The sequence below is a fragment of the Pteropus medius genome, unplaced genomic scaffold (assembly GCF_902729225.1).
Source record: "Pteropus medius unplaced genomic scaffold, Ma_sr-lr_union100, whole genome shotgun sequence".
In the NCBI taxonomy this organism is placed as follows: domain Eukaryota; kingdom Metazoa; phylum Chordata; class Mammalia; order Chiroptera; family Pteropodidae; genus Pteropus; species Pteropus medius.
In genome coordinates, this window is record NW_024350927.1 from 5,468,183 (window position 1) to 5,482,665 (window position 14,483).

Genomic DNA, 14,483 nt, shown 5'->3' on the forward strand with positions numbered 1-14,483 from the left:
AGAGAGAGGATTTAGGGGTTTTTTGTGGGGTTTTGTTCTCGTGTTTTTAAATGTCTGTTTGTGTTTTTTTTAACTCCCGGCAAAAGATCTCAAAGTCTGGCAGTGGGGTGTGTGTTTTTATTTTTTTAGTGGGGGGGTGGTTTAGTTTTTGAAAGCAGCGTCCTGTTGGGAAAGGTGGTTAGTCTGGTTTCGGGGCGACTGTCTCAAGGTAAAGGAATTTAATTTATTTGGGACAAGGCTGTGTCGGATGATCAAGCTGCTTATTATGGCTAATGAGTATTTTTCACCTGAGAATCCGTGGGATGAGGTGGCTGTTATCAGTTCAAAGTGAGGGGCCCAGGACTCCCTCCCATCCCCGCACCCTGGGAGGGGGCAGGCCAAGCAAACTGCTACATTTGGTTGTCTGGGTTTCGAAGGGCCTGGTATGGCACCTAGGCTAGGAGTCCAGAGAGTATGATGCTTGCCTGGGAAGGAGTTTATCCTGAGATTTTGGTGTTTTATTGATTTTAATCTAATTTTATCCAATATTTCTTTTCTCACCTGAGTCCAGGAGGATATGGTAAATTTCACCATATTCTCCTCAGTCTTTCTATTAGTTTTCTCTATTGATACCAAATTTTGACCAGGATCCTCAGATCCTAAGCTGACAAAAGCAGCTGACTTCCTCGATGTTTTTAAAAGAACTCAGTAATAAGCGGGTTGATAATTCATTGGGACAAATCTCTGAATCCTTCTGTTTCATTTGTAGATGGGTAAGTGGTATAGGTGGCTGTTAGAGTTGTTGTATATGATGGGCCCAAGTTCATAGCATTGACCCTTGAGACCCATGAGCTGATAACAAGAGGACTGGGCAGAGAGGACAGGAGGACAGCACTGGGGGGCCCAGGGTGGGTGACATGGTGGCCAGCTTTGGGGAGGGAAGAGGTCATTCACAATTTCAAGGCTATGTTCAGCCAGGTGTGATCTTGGCTTATCTGATGTGGAGGTCCTGAGGACCTCTGTGCCCAAGAAGGGTGTGATACCCCCTGCTGGGCAAAGTGATGAAGGTGTCTGAGGCCATTACTACCTTGCCCCTCCCTGCCCCTCCCTGCCCTGCACTCCCACAGAGAAACAGCCCGCCCCCACCTCTAATCAGATGTCTCATCATCTCCCTCTCAGGCCCCACCCCCTTTCTTCGGAAATGGGGCCCCCACCCATCCCATCTAAAAAGCAGACCTTATAGATCCGTAATGCACCACCCCCTACCTGGGGCAGGCGAGCCTCTACTTGTGGGCGGGCACATGGGACCCAGGCATTACTCAGCTGGAAGGCGGGCCCTGCTCATCTTCCTCCACCTAACCTCGGTGCCTGCTGCAGCTGTTGTCCATCCTGCTGCCTTATGCCAACCAGTCCCTCCCGGTCTGCTCTGGGAACACGACTCCAAAGCCCTTCTGTAGGGTGTCCCAAGATAGAGAATGGGCCTCCTGGGCCTGTGGTAGCAGAACCTCTTGTAGCATCTCTCCTGGGCCTCAGGGAGACTCACTTCTCCTAGTACTCCAGGGACAGGCTCTGGAAACTTTTCCTAGAAGCTAGAAGGGCCCCTTGAGGTCAGCTGGTCCCTCTCTAGCTGGAGCGGGGCACTCCCAGCTGGAGCCAGGCCTAAACTCTGGTCATTCAGTGACGGGAGGTCCAGGGTGTCAGAGTTCTGTCTCTTTCCTGGAGGAGTCATCTCGTAACCCCATCTCAGCCTTTTCTTCGAATTTGGAAGTTTCACTTAATCTCAGAATTTCAGAAGAAAAGCACTTTTTCCCCTCTTCACAAAAAAAGGGAAGCAGGTGGGAACACTGAGATCCCCTCTGAGCCATCTCAGGGCTAACTCCAGGTCATCTTTCTCCACCTCTGGAATGTACTTCTGGACAGAGCCAGGGCCAGGGGCCTCATTTCTGGCCAGAGCTCTTTGGCGGTGTGGTGAGGGGCTCTCTTCTTTGGGGGCACTGCAGGCAGCTTCCACTGAGGGCCTCTCTAGCACAGTACAGGGCTGGAGGCACAGGCCCCAAAGGGCCGCTGGCACCAGGGACCCACTAGGCATCGGATCATGGGTTAACTCACCTCCAGCCTCAGAGGGGTCTAGGTCCCGAAGCAGTCCGGCAGTAAGTGATTCAGCAGTGGGAGAACCAAGGCTTCTTAGCAGGGGACAGCAGCACCTCAAGACCCTCAGGGGCCATGTGGACCCCTTTTCCCCCACCATAGTTCAGCCAAGGGCTGGATCAATCTGGACGTCTTTAGCAATAAAAAATGCCGATGTCGTCCTAATTCACCAGGCCCCGAGATGACAGCAAATTTACATTTTTTAATTAAACTAGCAGCCAGTTTTTATGAGAGGGGGTTGGGTTATGCAAATCAAATGGTTGTGTACGGAAGATTAGGAGAGTTTGGGAATAAATTCCACAAATGCTAATAAAAAAAAAGAGGAGAAAGAGAAAGAGAGGGAGGGAGGGAGGAGAGAGAGGAAGAGAGGAGGACAGAGTTCCATTAGGCCCTTTTAGAGTGATTTCCCTGGAGGAGGGAGCCGAAGGGGGAAGGGAAGTGGGAGGAAGCTTTCAGACACAGGTAAATCCATCCAGCAGTTGGGAAGCTCCAAGATTAGGCCCCACTAGGCTGATTCCTAGGCCCTGGACAAAACTGGAGGCCGGGCGAAAGTGGCTGTGAAACATCAGTAGAGCTTTGAGAAGGAACTTGCCCTTGATTTTCTGAGATCTTGTTATAATCGCCCCACTCTCCCTGGGGAAAATTTGAGAAGAAGGGGAGGGGCTGTCCAGGGTTAGAGCTTTAACATTAGAGGATCCAAGGTAGGCTCTGCCAGGTAAAGGGCCCAATAGGCAAGTTCAAAGTGATGGCCAGGGACCACAGGGGGAGCCGGTGAGGGGCCTTACTGCCCACTTGGCCCATGCCTGCAGCCATGTTGTAGGGGTAAGTCAGTGGGAGGAATGTGTGCCGCTTGCTGAGCCAAGCTTGCTGCTTTTTCTCTGGTTCAAGCTCTGCTAGGACTCCAGGCTGAGCCCCCTGCACTGCCTACAGATCCCCCATTGCGTCCCGGCTCTGGCCTCAGCTGTAGAGGAGGCCAGAGAAGATGGGGTCAAGGGAGCTGAGCCAGGTTGGCTCAGTAGCCTGATTCTTGGAGTGGAATTTCCTAGTAGCCACATGCTTCAAGGGCACACACTCAAAGTAGGAGAAGGAAGGCTGCAGACTTTTTCCAGGTGGTTTCTCACCCCAGGGAGCAAAGAACTTGACCTTCCCAACCCAGCCCCTGTGTGTCTTGCTCAGGCCCCTGCTGCCCTGAGTGTCAGCCCATGTCCAGACTCTCAGGACAAGACCAGCACCTTGCCAGGAGGGGAGGCTTCTAAGAACCTTAATGGCTCTGGTCACACCTTAGAACCAGTGTGTACTGAGAATTGGGAAGATTCTCGTGCTGTTTCTGGAGGAAGAGATACCGCGCCGGGTTTGGAGCAGAGCAGGTTGTCCTTGATTTTCCTTCTTCAAGCCTTTACTTGGCCAGATACACCCACCCGACCAGTCTAAGCTGGGGCCAGTCCCTGCAGTCAGGTTGGGCACCGGTTTTGCCAGTCTGCTGCAGAGGGTAGGTGCTTCAGTGCCATCTCGGCGAGAAGGAACAGTCAGAGCCAAGGACAGAAAGGGCTGTCTTGGAAGTAGTGAGTTTCCTGGTACCATTCAGAGGCTGGCTGTGACATTTGAAGGGACTCGAGCATCCCATAACCTTTCAGATCTCTGGCTATCCGACTCCCAACTTGATGATACCAGGAGAATTTAGTGGGGCCATCTTGGGGGAGGGGTTGAGTGGACGAGGTGAGAAGCACATCATTTGGACCTTTTCTTTGGAAGACGGCATTTGAGACAAGCAGCTCTGGACTGTGACGTGGCCCCTTGAACCAGCCCTGGCACTAGTTATGAGACAGCAGAGCAAAGCTCAGGACAGACCTGGTGTAGCCATTCCCCTTCAGCAGGAGGCAGAGGCAGCGAGGGCAGGTCCAGAAGGGTTTCTAGAGGGGCCCAACCCCAGGCCCTTTCTCCCTGTGGGGACCAGCCAGAAAAGCCCATGAACTCTCCTCTCCAAGAAGGCACTGGGGCCAGTGTTAGACCTCTCCGCAGGCCTCGCCATCACTGGCCATGTTCCCCCAGCCCCCACAGCCGGGAAATCTGGCTGAGTTGCAGCTTGGGTTTTTATGATGGAAAAATAAAATAAATGGAGGCACCTTTTGAGGGCTGAGTCACGGCAGCAACATCTCCTCATTAAAGCTGCTGCCCCTGGCTCTACTCCCTGGGCAGGGGGTTGGGTGGGGCCTGGGAAGGCTCTGGGCCCTGGCTCCTCTTCCTGGACCCTGCCAGGTTAGTGATGAGCTTGCCCCCTCAATCAGCCTCCCCTGGCTGGCCCATCATTCTTACGGGGGTCAGGCTGTTTCTCCCACCCCACCCCCACCTTCCGGCCTAAGGCTTGCCCTTTACCACTGCCCTCCCTGCCCTGGTTTTTAAACCTTGACCGCCCTGGCTGTGGCCACACCTCCTCCTCCTCCTTTTCTTTCTCCTCCTCCTCATCTTCAAGGGGAAGGAAGTTGCTCTGTAGTAATTACAGCCTGTGGGTCCCCAAGGCAAGCAGCAGCTGTTCCGGGGTAGCTGGGCCAGGGTACAGTGGGAGGAAGAAGGAGCTAGGAAGGTGAGGCGGGCTAGTGGCCCCAATGTGTGGAAAACAGACTGCTTCACTTGGCTTCGTAGCGAAAGGCGGCAACTTGGTGGTCCAGTGCTCACCCCTCTGGCTGCCTGACCACAGCATAGCATCCTCACACCCCCAGATTCATCAGGACGTAGGGTCCCCTGTTGGGGAGGAGCCCCCATGCAAGCGGTGAGGTCTGCAATTCAGTAGGCATTCAGGAACACCCACTCTGGGAGCTACAGAAATGAAGACCACCTGGTCTTTCTCGGTTTCCGGTGGCTGCCTGGTGGAGGGAGGCAGGTGTGTGTTCATCTGTCACACCAGGCAGAGGAGCACAGGGGCAGAGAGCCCAGGGAGCTTTGTGAAGGAGTGGCCTTTGATACAGGGCGGGAGGTATGGGGGCAGACGGAGATAGGCAGACATGTTCCCTGAACCACCCATACTTTCTAGACTTCCAGCCTCTTCTCTCTCCTGCCTTGTGCTCCTCACCCACCTTGAGAGCAGAACTCTTGCTTCTTATTGTGCAACCACGGTTTGCTGTTCTTTTTGCCGAGGCTGCCCAGCTCTCTAAAGCCAGGCCCTCCCGCCTACCTTTCTTGTCTCTTCACCCTTTGCATCCTCCCACCCAGTTGACCCTGCAAAGAGATAAGAGGCTGGCTGGGGACCTGCTCCTCTGAGGATCAGGTTATGCCCATGACATTGGTATGTCAGGGCAGCACTCAGACTTCTGTACCCCAAGAGGCCGAGGCCAGGAACCCTGCTTCCTTCTGCTGCTGCCGCTCATAACGACGACCATTAGAGTTACCTCTGCATCGACATCTCCTCCCAGTGCTCGGTACGGGGCTGGTCTCGCGCCTTCCCACTGTTAGTGCTGGTGGAATTGATTGATTGATGTGCCTCTTCGCCAAGTGCTTCCCGGGCTTCTTGGTGGGGGCAGAAGGAGGCGGGCAGGAAATATTGGCCGATTCCCCTGGGACCTGGGTTTTAGCTCCTCGAGAGCTTTCTATGGCCCGATTTACAGGAATAAGTGGGGCTGGGATTAGGGATGACATGAAGGGAGCAAGGGGGCATAAAGATAAAGGTAGGCGGTGGATGGGAGCTCCTCATTAACTGCTCACCACAACCATGGCTTGGGGCTGGGAGGGTCTCGGTGCGAGAGCAGACTTGGCACGTGCAGTACGTCGCCCGGGGAAGGCAGGAGAGCAGTAGCCAGTGGGTGATCTGGGGCGCTCCTCTACTTCCTTGTCCATTCCCACGTCTCATCAAGCAGACTTCACTGCAGCGTGTCCATCCTCTCTAGGTCCTGCTCCCAGTCCTGGGACCCCTCTAGTTAGGTAGACTCAGCGCCAGGAAGAGGGCCCACCCCGCATTGCCAGGGCTTCGGACCTCTGCCCCCCTGGAGTGGTGTTGCGGCTACTCCTGAGCTGGCTGTGGGGTCTGTTCTTAGAGCTTCCCACAGGCCGCCTCCTGGGGGATCTTCTGGCCCCATAGTCTCAGCCAGTATCATAGGCGCTTGGCTGCTGAGACCCCTTTCTAAAGTCAAGAGGGCCCTCTCTTGGCAGAGAGCTCTGCCTGGCTTTGGGAAAGAGGGGCAGAGGAAGAATGGGCAGATTCTGTGGCTCCAGAGACCATTTCCAGAGGAAACCTTCCCGCAGCCAGCTTTGGCCTGTGTTGGCCTTTTCCTCTAGGGCTTTCTCCACGAAGTAAGGGGACCCCAGGAGGGAACTGCTGTATGAGAACAGGAGATGCATTAGATGGGGGGACTCCAGCACAGTGAGAAAGCACGAGGCATCTAGGAAGCGAGCAGGGAGAGAATTCTGGAACTTTGTGTCACCGGGCAGTGCACTTCTCCTTGGCTGTGATTTTCAGCTCCCTCTAGATCAGAGCCTCCCTCCCTGCCACTCCCTAAGCCCAGGAGCCCAAAGCCACAGCCAGCCTGGAAGGCTTCCCGGGGGACAGGAGAGCCTAGGTGAAGGATTGGCCAGGTGCCCCACTGCCCAGCAGGGGGCGCCCCACTGTATCTGCCCCAGTTCTAGGGATAGGGACGCTGGTCCTGGGTCCGGTCCAGGTCTCCTGGCCGTGGGCAGGGGGAGGGGAAGCCTATCTTCCCCACCCCCAGAGGTTCCTTGGCTGAGTTTGTTTTGCCAGGGTGACCTGTTTAATCATCTCATTTTCTGGTGGCCGTTTATTCCTCGTTTCCACGGTTACGGCCCCATTAAGGGGAGAAGCAATAAGGCAGCGAGTCAAACAGGTAATAAAAACATTAAAGCCCATGTGCACAAAGGGAGGGCAGGCGGGAAGGGGGCTCAGTGAGGTGAGACGGCCTGGGGAGAAGCAGAGGTAAGAGGCCGCCAGGCCCCATCCTCTAGAGGCCACCCAGAGAGCTCGTCGCTGGAGGAAGCAGAGGCCCGCTCCCCATGCCCCGGCTCCTGGGCTGTGCCTTTTGGGGGACAAGACCTAGTGCTAGCTTAGAACCATCCCCAGCCCTTGGTCCCCTGGCAACAGGCTATATGCTGGGAAGTAAAAGAGGAAGGAGAGTGAGAGCGACAGAAGCCTCCCCCAGGACTCTTTCAGGCTGGTTGTGTGACCTGTTTGCAGGCCCCCCCTCACTCACACTCGGTGGGGGTGGAGGATGATTTCTGACATTGTTTTGAGCTCTAGAACTTTTTTTCTGCCAACTTTATCAGAAAGCATATTTGTGGTGAGTGTTGCTAACAGGGCCAGTCTGGTGAGTAAATATTCCTGGTGTGGACAGCCCTGTGACCTTGAGAGGGAAGAACACGGCAGGGGGGCCAAGGGCATGTAGGGAGAGGAGACCAGGAGACCAAGTGGCCCCTGTGCTGGGTGGGGGGGCCTTCCTAGCGGTGAGTGAGGGTCGGGTTTGTCCCCAGCAGTCTCTTCCCGCAGCATGGTCCATCTCGGGCATTAGTGACACGTAGCTGGGGCTGGGTTGTGTGACTTTCCCGCTGGTGGGCTGGGCCAGAGGAATTGCTGGCAGGTTCTCCTGCGGGCTCCGCAGAGATGCTGCCCTCCTTTTCTCTTGGAAATGGAAGCTAAAAGGAAAGTCAGCCTCTTGCCAGCTCCTCTGAGCCCAGGGGCATGTGCCTCCCTCCCATTGTCCCCTCCCTGGGGGCCTCCTGAGTATCCCCAGCCCCTCTGTTTGGCCTTCAGAATTGACAAGTGAGCAGACTGGGTCAGTGGGGCTGACTAGAGGGAAGAGGGTAAGGCCGAGTCTTCTTTTAGCCAGGAAAAGTGGGGTCAGGTAGGAGCGGCTGTGTCTTGGGATGCTTGAGCCAGCCACTCCCTCCCTGGAGCCTCGGGTCAGTGGCTCAGAGAGAAGAGCAGAGGTCCGCCCTGGGGACCTGTACTTTTTCTTTTTCTTTCCAGTGCTCTGATCCTTTGCAAACTCATGGAGGTCTGTGTCTCCAGTTATTTCTGACTAGAGAGGGAAAAGAAGACGAAGGTCTGGGAAATGGGGGGAACCCTTTGGCTGGGAAGTGTCTTGGGAATGGGCCTAGATGAGTTAATATTCTGATCAAACAATTAAAAATAGAAAATGCTCCCGCGGCACCAGCTGCTAAGGCTTTTCAGCAACTGTCACCAGTAAGTTCATGGGGCAGGTGGTGCTAGAAAGGAGTTTTTCCACAAACAGCAAGTACCAGAGATGACAGTGTGAGCCCCACTTCCCTCCCAGGGCCCAGGACAGGTGTTTAGGCTCTCCAGTTCTCCCTGCGCTCCCCTTGGGGGCCTGGAGCCAGGGGTCTGTGCAGCTTCAGGGCTGCCCTTCTCCCCTCCAGGGCCTGGCCGCCGCGGTGAAGTCATCGCCAGATGCCTTGGTAATTGCTTTAAGAATCTAACTTAAAATAAGATGAAAACTTAAATTCCTGGGTGAGGAGTAATTTTCCATCGAATAGTAAATTAATGAAAGGATTATTCCGGGGCCTGGCTGGGAAGCCGTGCTCATCTGATAAGTCCAAGTGGCTCAGGCAGAACAGTCCTCGACCAGGGGGCTCCCCCAGGCCTCAGGGAAGGCCAGCTCCCTGGCTCCTTTGGGGCCCCACCGTGGCCTGCTGAGTTGGGAGGGTATGTTCCGTGTGTACCCGGGGTCCCTCTCAATGACGGGCACCAGCTTTTCAAAACCCTGAGGTTAGGCAGTCTCCGACCTGTTTTGGGCCTGAGCAGGCCCTATGTCACTAGAAGGCCCTATGTCATCAGTTCACCCAGGAGACAGCACTTCTCTTGAAACTCAGGAAGGCGAGGCTTTGGGAGCAATTTCCAGCTGTCACACCATGTAGCCAGCAATGTGACCAACCACCCTGGTTTGCCCAGGGCTGGAAAGACTCACATCCTGTGAGCCTCCTTAGTCTTTGAGGCAGGAGGATGGGCTGGTTGACGTGCCTCTTCCTCGGGGTCCTGGAGAGCCCCAGCACCAGATGAACTATAATAGTCTCTGTCCAGGAAGGGTTACTTAAACTGGCTCTACCTAAAACCGTCCAGCACTAACCAAGCTGTGCTCTGTGGGCTGCTGTGTTCTGCTAGGTGCACGTGAACTCAGGTGAGTGTGCACACACACCTCCCCAAGCGCGATAGGGCAGTGCTTGAAAAAGTACTGCCAGGCATGGAAAAGGACTTGCAGCTGTGACCACACCTCTCCCCCACCCTCTAAGGTTGACCCCCCGGCCCCCATGTGGAAGACATGGTACGCCATGCCGATTCGTGACAGCGGACCCTGTGAGTTTACCTAGAGCCTTCCTTCTGAGAGGTTCAGAGCACGCCACGTCTAACATCCCATTTTCCCTCATCAGTTCCCTCAGAGAGAGATAACTGGGAGCTGTCCTGTTTCATAGATGGGGGAACAAGAGACCCAGAGACACTGATGGGTTTGTTCCTAAATGCAGGGAGACAGATTCAAAGTAGGACTTTCTTCTCATGGGGAAGAAGGACTTCCCCAGGACCCTTCCAATGGCAACACCGAGTGAACACTTCCGGTCCTGGGTATTATTTACTTTGCTGCCTGTTCCAAGTCTCTGAGCCCCATGTATATCCTGCTTATAACATGTGGACACATCCCGGGGCCTTCCCTGCAAGATAGTACGCGATCGTTGATGCAAATGCATTTTGAGCTTTTTGGAGGCAGCCTCTACTAAAGGCATCCTTTATTGCCTATCTCCCGGGAAAGGGGCACTCCTATCCATTTGCAGGGCAGGGTGAAGGTGAGTTGGAAAACATTCTGACTTGTCTCTGGTGAAATGGAAATGAATGGACTGGATGGAAGGCTCTTCAGGAAGAAAGTCTAAGTGAACAGGTTTGCAGATGCATATTTGCCAGGCAGGTTTCTCTGCATGGACTTTGCTGGAAGGGAAGATCAGGACGTTGTCCCTGGTTCACTGGGATACCCTTGCAGCCCAGCTCCCCACTGGCCTTCATTGCTGCTAGAAGGAACAGGGCCACCTTGGGGACCGTACAGGATGAACTTGCTGCTTTGCACATTGCTGTCCCTTGCACAGGGGTGGGGCCCGGGGGCTGTATGGAGTTGTGCAGGTGTAACCTGAGGGAGGACCCAGCTCCTCGTGCTGACCACCCTGTGCCTTCAGAAGTGAGGAACAGCCAGGTGTTCTTGGGAAGACTTGCGCTGCTGGAGTGGCCCGTTCCGCCTTCCCACCCCACACCTGCCCCCACCCCAGAGGAAGGAATTATGGGGCAGTAGGACTGAGAATTCCTAGTCTAAACAACCCAGCAAAGCATGCTCAGAGACAGAGCCAAGCCAGAACCACAGATGGTGTGATCCGGGATTGTAGTGGAAGGATGGTGGCTTTGAACGTTAGATGTTATGTGGCAGTTGCTGTTTAAGCGGACAGATTGGTGAATTCCAGGCTATGGGGATCGGAGCAGGCCTTCCTTTATTTGTCTTCTCTTATCCCCAGAGTGGGGAACAGGGGTTGGCTGAGACAGAATGGCCTGGAAAGGCAAGCAGAGGAGCAAGAGAAAGGCAGTCACCCCGATCGCATACTGTCTTGCACACAGTCCCAGCCGGAGGTCATAGCCCCTTGCTAGGACCACATGGATCCCTTTCCCTGATAAGAAAAGGGTCACTTTGGGGCTCCTGGCAAGCCTTCTCCCTCCAGACCCTAAGGCAGGACCAGGAGCCCAGAAAAAGAGACAGGGATGTTTTCTGTTTCCGGGGTCCCTTGGGGGCCCAGGGGCAGATTGAGACAGGCTCCTTGCAGAGAAGGTGTTAACAAACAGCAGGTGATTAAACATGACAAGCGGTGACATTTCTGTGCAGGGTTCTCAGTCCCGGCAATGCCAAGAATGAAGCTATAAACCCTGACATTTTGCGTTATGCACTGGGAGGTTTTTAATAGACCTCGCTCCTTCTTCCCCAGTCGACTTCTCCCCCGCTCCCCAGCCCCGCCGCTGCCTCCCCAGTGTATCCATTGCCCCTGAGTAAACGTCCTCCTGCCTTCGGCCTGGCCTCCAGGAGCCTTCAGGTCCCTCTGACTCCTGGCATCTCCCAGGCCTCTGGCCTCTCCTCAGAGTCCGCTTCCTGCAGGGCCAGGGGCCCCTCTCCCCTCTAGAGTCTCCTCCCCTTTCCTTTGCTCTTCCCTGTCGCCCCTTCTGCCCGGTCCCGGTGCCCCCCACCTCCCTATCCTTCACTCCCTCACCTCCTTTTTTTGGGTCCTGATCTCACAGCCTCACCCTTTGCTGCGGCTGTCCCAGTTGTCTGCAATGGCAGGTGGCTGTGCCTTTGCCTTCTTTGTGTTAATAACATTTTCAGACAGACTTGATAGCGGGTGCAGGGAGATTGTGGGCCTTGGGATGAGATTTTCCCCGTCTTTTTTTCAATTTCCTTTTCTCCTTTTTGGGACAGAGACAGGAGGTGGAGGGAGAGACCTGCACTGCACTGCAAACAGTTGCTGGATTTATTCAGAAAGGGCCTGGCCAGCAGCAGTTGTCCCTCTCCCAGAGAAATGCTGGAACAACTGTGGCCTCTTTTGTTCTCCTAGTAGAGCCCCGCCAAGGGCATTTGGAGGTGAGTGTGAGGCTCGAGAGGGTCAGGGACCCAAGAGAAGGGGCTTCAGCCTCAGTCTCACCGAGAGAGTCCCCACCCTTGCAGACCGGGAAGGTTTCTAGAGCTCCACAGGGCTTGGTACAGAAGTAGGGTCACCACCCCAACACCTCCGCACCCCCCCATCCCAGTTCTTCCCCTAATGAACTCGAGAAGCACTTAGTTTTCTGTATTCATTCAGTAAATACTTATTGGGGTCAGGCACTGTGCTAAAACAGTGGTCCCGTCCCACAGACCCTGCCGTCTGGTGAGATAGAGGGGGGAAGTAAACAAGTCATCATGGAAGCGTTACTGCCTGGAGCAGGATGCAGTGAGAAGACAGAGGCAGGGGGCCCTGCAGAGTGTGGTGATCTCAGAGAGCTTCCCAGAGGAAGCAAAATTCCATCTGGGACCTCTGAAGGCTGCATAAAAGGAGGGGTAGCCAGGCCCTGAGTTGAAAGAGGCAGGTGCTCCCTGTTCCACAGGTGCCAGCTAGCAGGCCATAAGTGGCTGGTGAGTCGTGCTACCTCACGGCTGCTGTGCCCCTTTGAGCTCTGGGTAACTGGCTCAGAACTTGCTCTTCCAGCCACCTCTCTACCAACTTAACCCATCTGTGCCTAGCACAGTGGGGCAGAAGCCGGGCAGGAACATGGCTCAGCCCTGTCCCAGGGGGAGGGAGAGCGCCAGGAAGTCAGTAAGTGCCACCAAGGACTGGGGCTGCTCCTGCCTTTCCTGCCCCCTAGTTTCCTCTGCTGATGACTTATTGAGGAGGGGGCAGGAGAGAGGATGTAGACCTGCCTGCCTGGAGGGCAGAGCTGCAGGAGGAGCAGGAGCCCAGGGAACCCTGGTGTTGGCAGCCTGCCTCGTGTGTCTGCTTGCCATCCTCTTTAACTTCTGTACCAGCCCAGGCCTGGACTCCAGGAAGCCTTCCTGGAACTCATAGCTGGCCGACCCTCTGTGCCCTCGGTGGTACATGGAACCCTCTGGTGGTGCTATGTCTTCCCCATTAGACTCTGACCTCCTTGGCACCTGAAAGCATTCTCCATGGATCCCTAAGGCCCATGGGGACAATGTCAGTAGGTGCTTGGGATATATTTGAAAAACTCAACTGGCTCAGGAAGCGGAGGACTTGTATTAACCCATAGAGCAAGACCAGCGAGGAGCTTACAGACTGACCTGTGGGTCCCTGGTGTCCAGGAAGATGGGCTCTGGAGGTCCAGGTTCAGCTTCTTCCCCCAGCTCCAGAGCTGGCTTCACACCCTAGAGTCATTCAGCCATAGCCATGGGGCAGTTGGAAGGCCTGCTGCCTGGAAGGGCCTCACTGAGCCCTTAGAACGCTTCCTTTCCCACTATGCTCTGCATTTGCCCAGAAGTCAGATCCGGGACTCCCTACTTCCATATCGGTTCCCTGCGAAGAAGGACCAGGTTGGCTTTCTGTATCCATAAAGGGTCTAGAGTAGGTTTCAGCCTTAACTCCCCTTCCCTAACCCATCCGGTCCTGCCTTTCTGCCAGACTTGGCCTGGGTTCCATAATGCTACCCCTTGTCATCCACTTCCCAGAATCCAGCCAAGACCCCATGAAGGGCCCAGAGGCTCAGCCTTCCTAGGCACTTGGCAACTGGGAGGGAGGGGGCATACTGATGAGTGGGGGGAGGGGAGTCCCAGAGCCAGGACTTGGCCCGCTGCCCCTGTAAATCCGGAGCCAGGTTTTACTGTAATCCCTACATCCTGTTGCAGATCCTTAATCAGCTGGAGCCCAGGTTGGGCTGGACCCTGTGGTGACACTCGGGGCTGTAGCATGGAAAACCTGAAATGGAGCTTCCGGGGTTAGGGGCTGTGAGGATGAGGCAGGTGGAAAGGAGGAACAGGGAGCTAGTGCAAGCACAGGATGTGGACAGAGCCCAGACCCACCACCCACCTGACCCAGGCTGGGGGCGGAGGAGCAGCTGTTGCAGACTGGGAACCAGGGCGAGGACGGGGCCCCCCTGAGAACGCCAGTCTGTGGGGGCTGCTCCGTTGCCTGTTAGCACCACTGAAACAGCTGGCCCTGGAGTCTCTGGTAGTGAGCAAGGACTCCAGCCAGGAAACAGCAGAGAGGGCTCCCTGGGTGCCATTGGTTCTAGGGGTCATACTGACCAGAGCCAAAGTTCCAAGCTGGAAGTGCTTCCGCCCTGCTGGGAGCCCTGCCTCCTGAGGAGGGTTGAGGGCCCAAGAAAACTGTCTGTCCCGGTCTGGGCAGCCAGAGGACTAGGCTCTGTCAGGGGAGCCACGCGTCCCTTAGCAGAGAAGCAGGATTCCAGGGTCGGCCATTCCTTTAGCCAGGAACAGCCAGCCCTGGCAGCCTGCTCAGCTCTGCAGCCCCCACATGCATCAAGGAGAATTGGGGGCAGAGTATACCCCTCCTGGACCTCAACTCCTCCAGCGCAAGGAGTAGCGGTGGAGGAAAATGAGGGGAAACGCGCAGGCCAGAGACAGCCATGGAGCGGAAGGCAGGAGTGGGCTGGCTGGCAGCGGGCGGGCAGACGGGCGTCTGTCCTGCCAGGGGCCCAGGCTGGCTATGCAGACAGCCTCTTTTCTATATGGAAATGAAGAATTTAGGCTAATGGAGCTCAACCATCTCTAATTTTGCGATGGCAGGAGGATTTTGATTGAAAGTAATTAAGCAAGCTAGCTGTAAAATTAATTAAAGCAAAAGGGGGGGATTTTTTATTGGATTGGATAGCGATATAG

The 14,483-nt window shown here is 55.2% G+C and overlaps 1 protein-coding gene across 3 annotated transcripts in view; it reads left to right on the top strand.

Moving 5' to 3' along the window:
- CASZ1 (castor zinc finger 1) overlaps positions 1 to 14,483 on the top strand; it is a 148,374-nt gene that overhangs the window by 92,598 nt on the left and 41,293 nt on the right. The window lies entirely within an intron of this gene.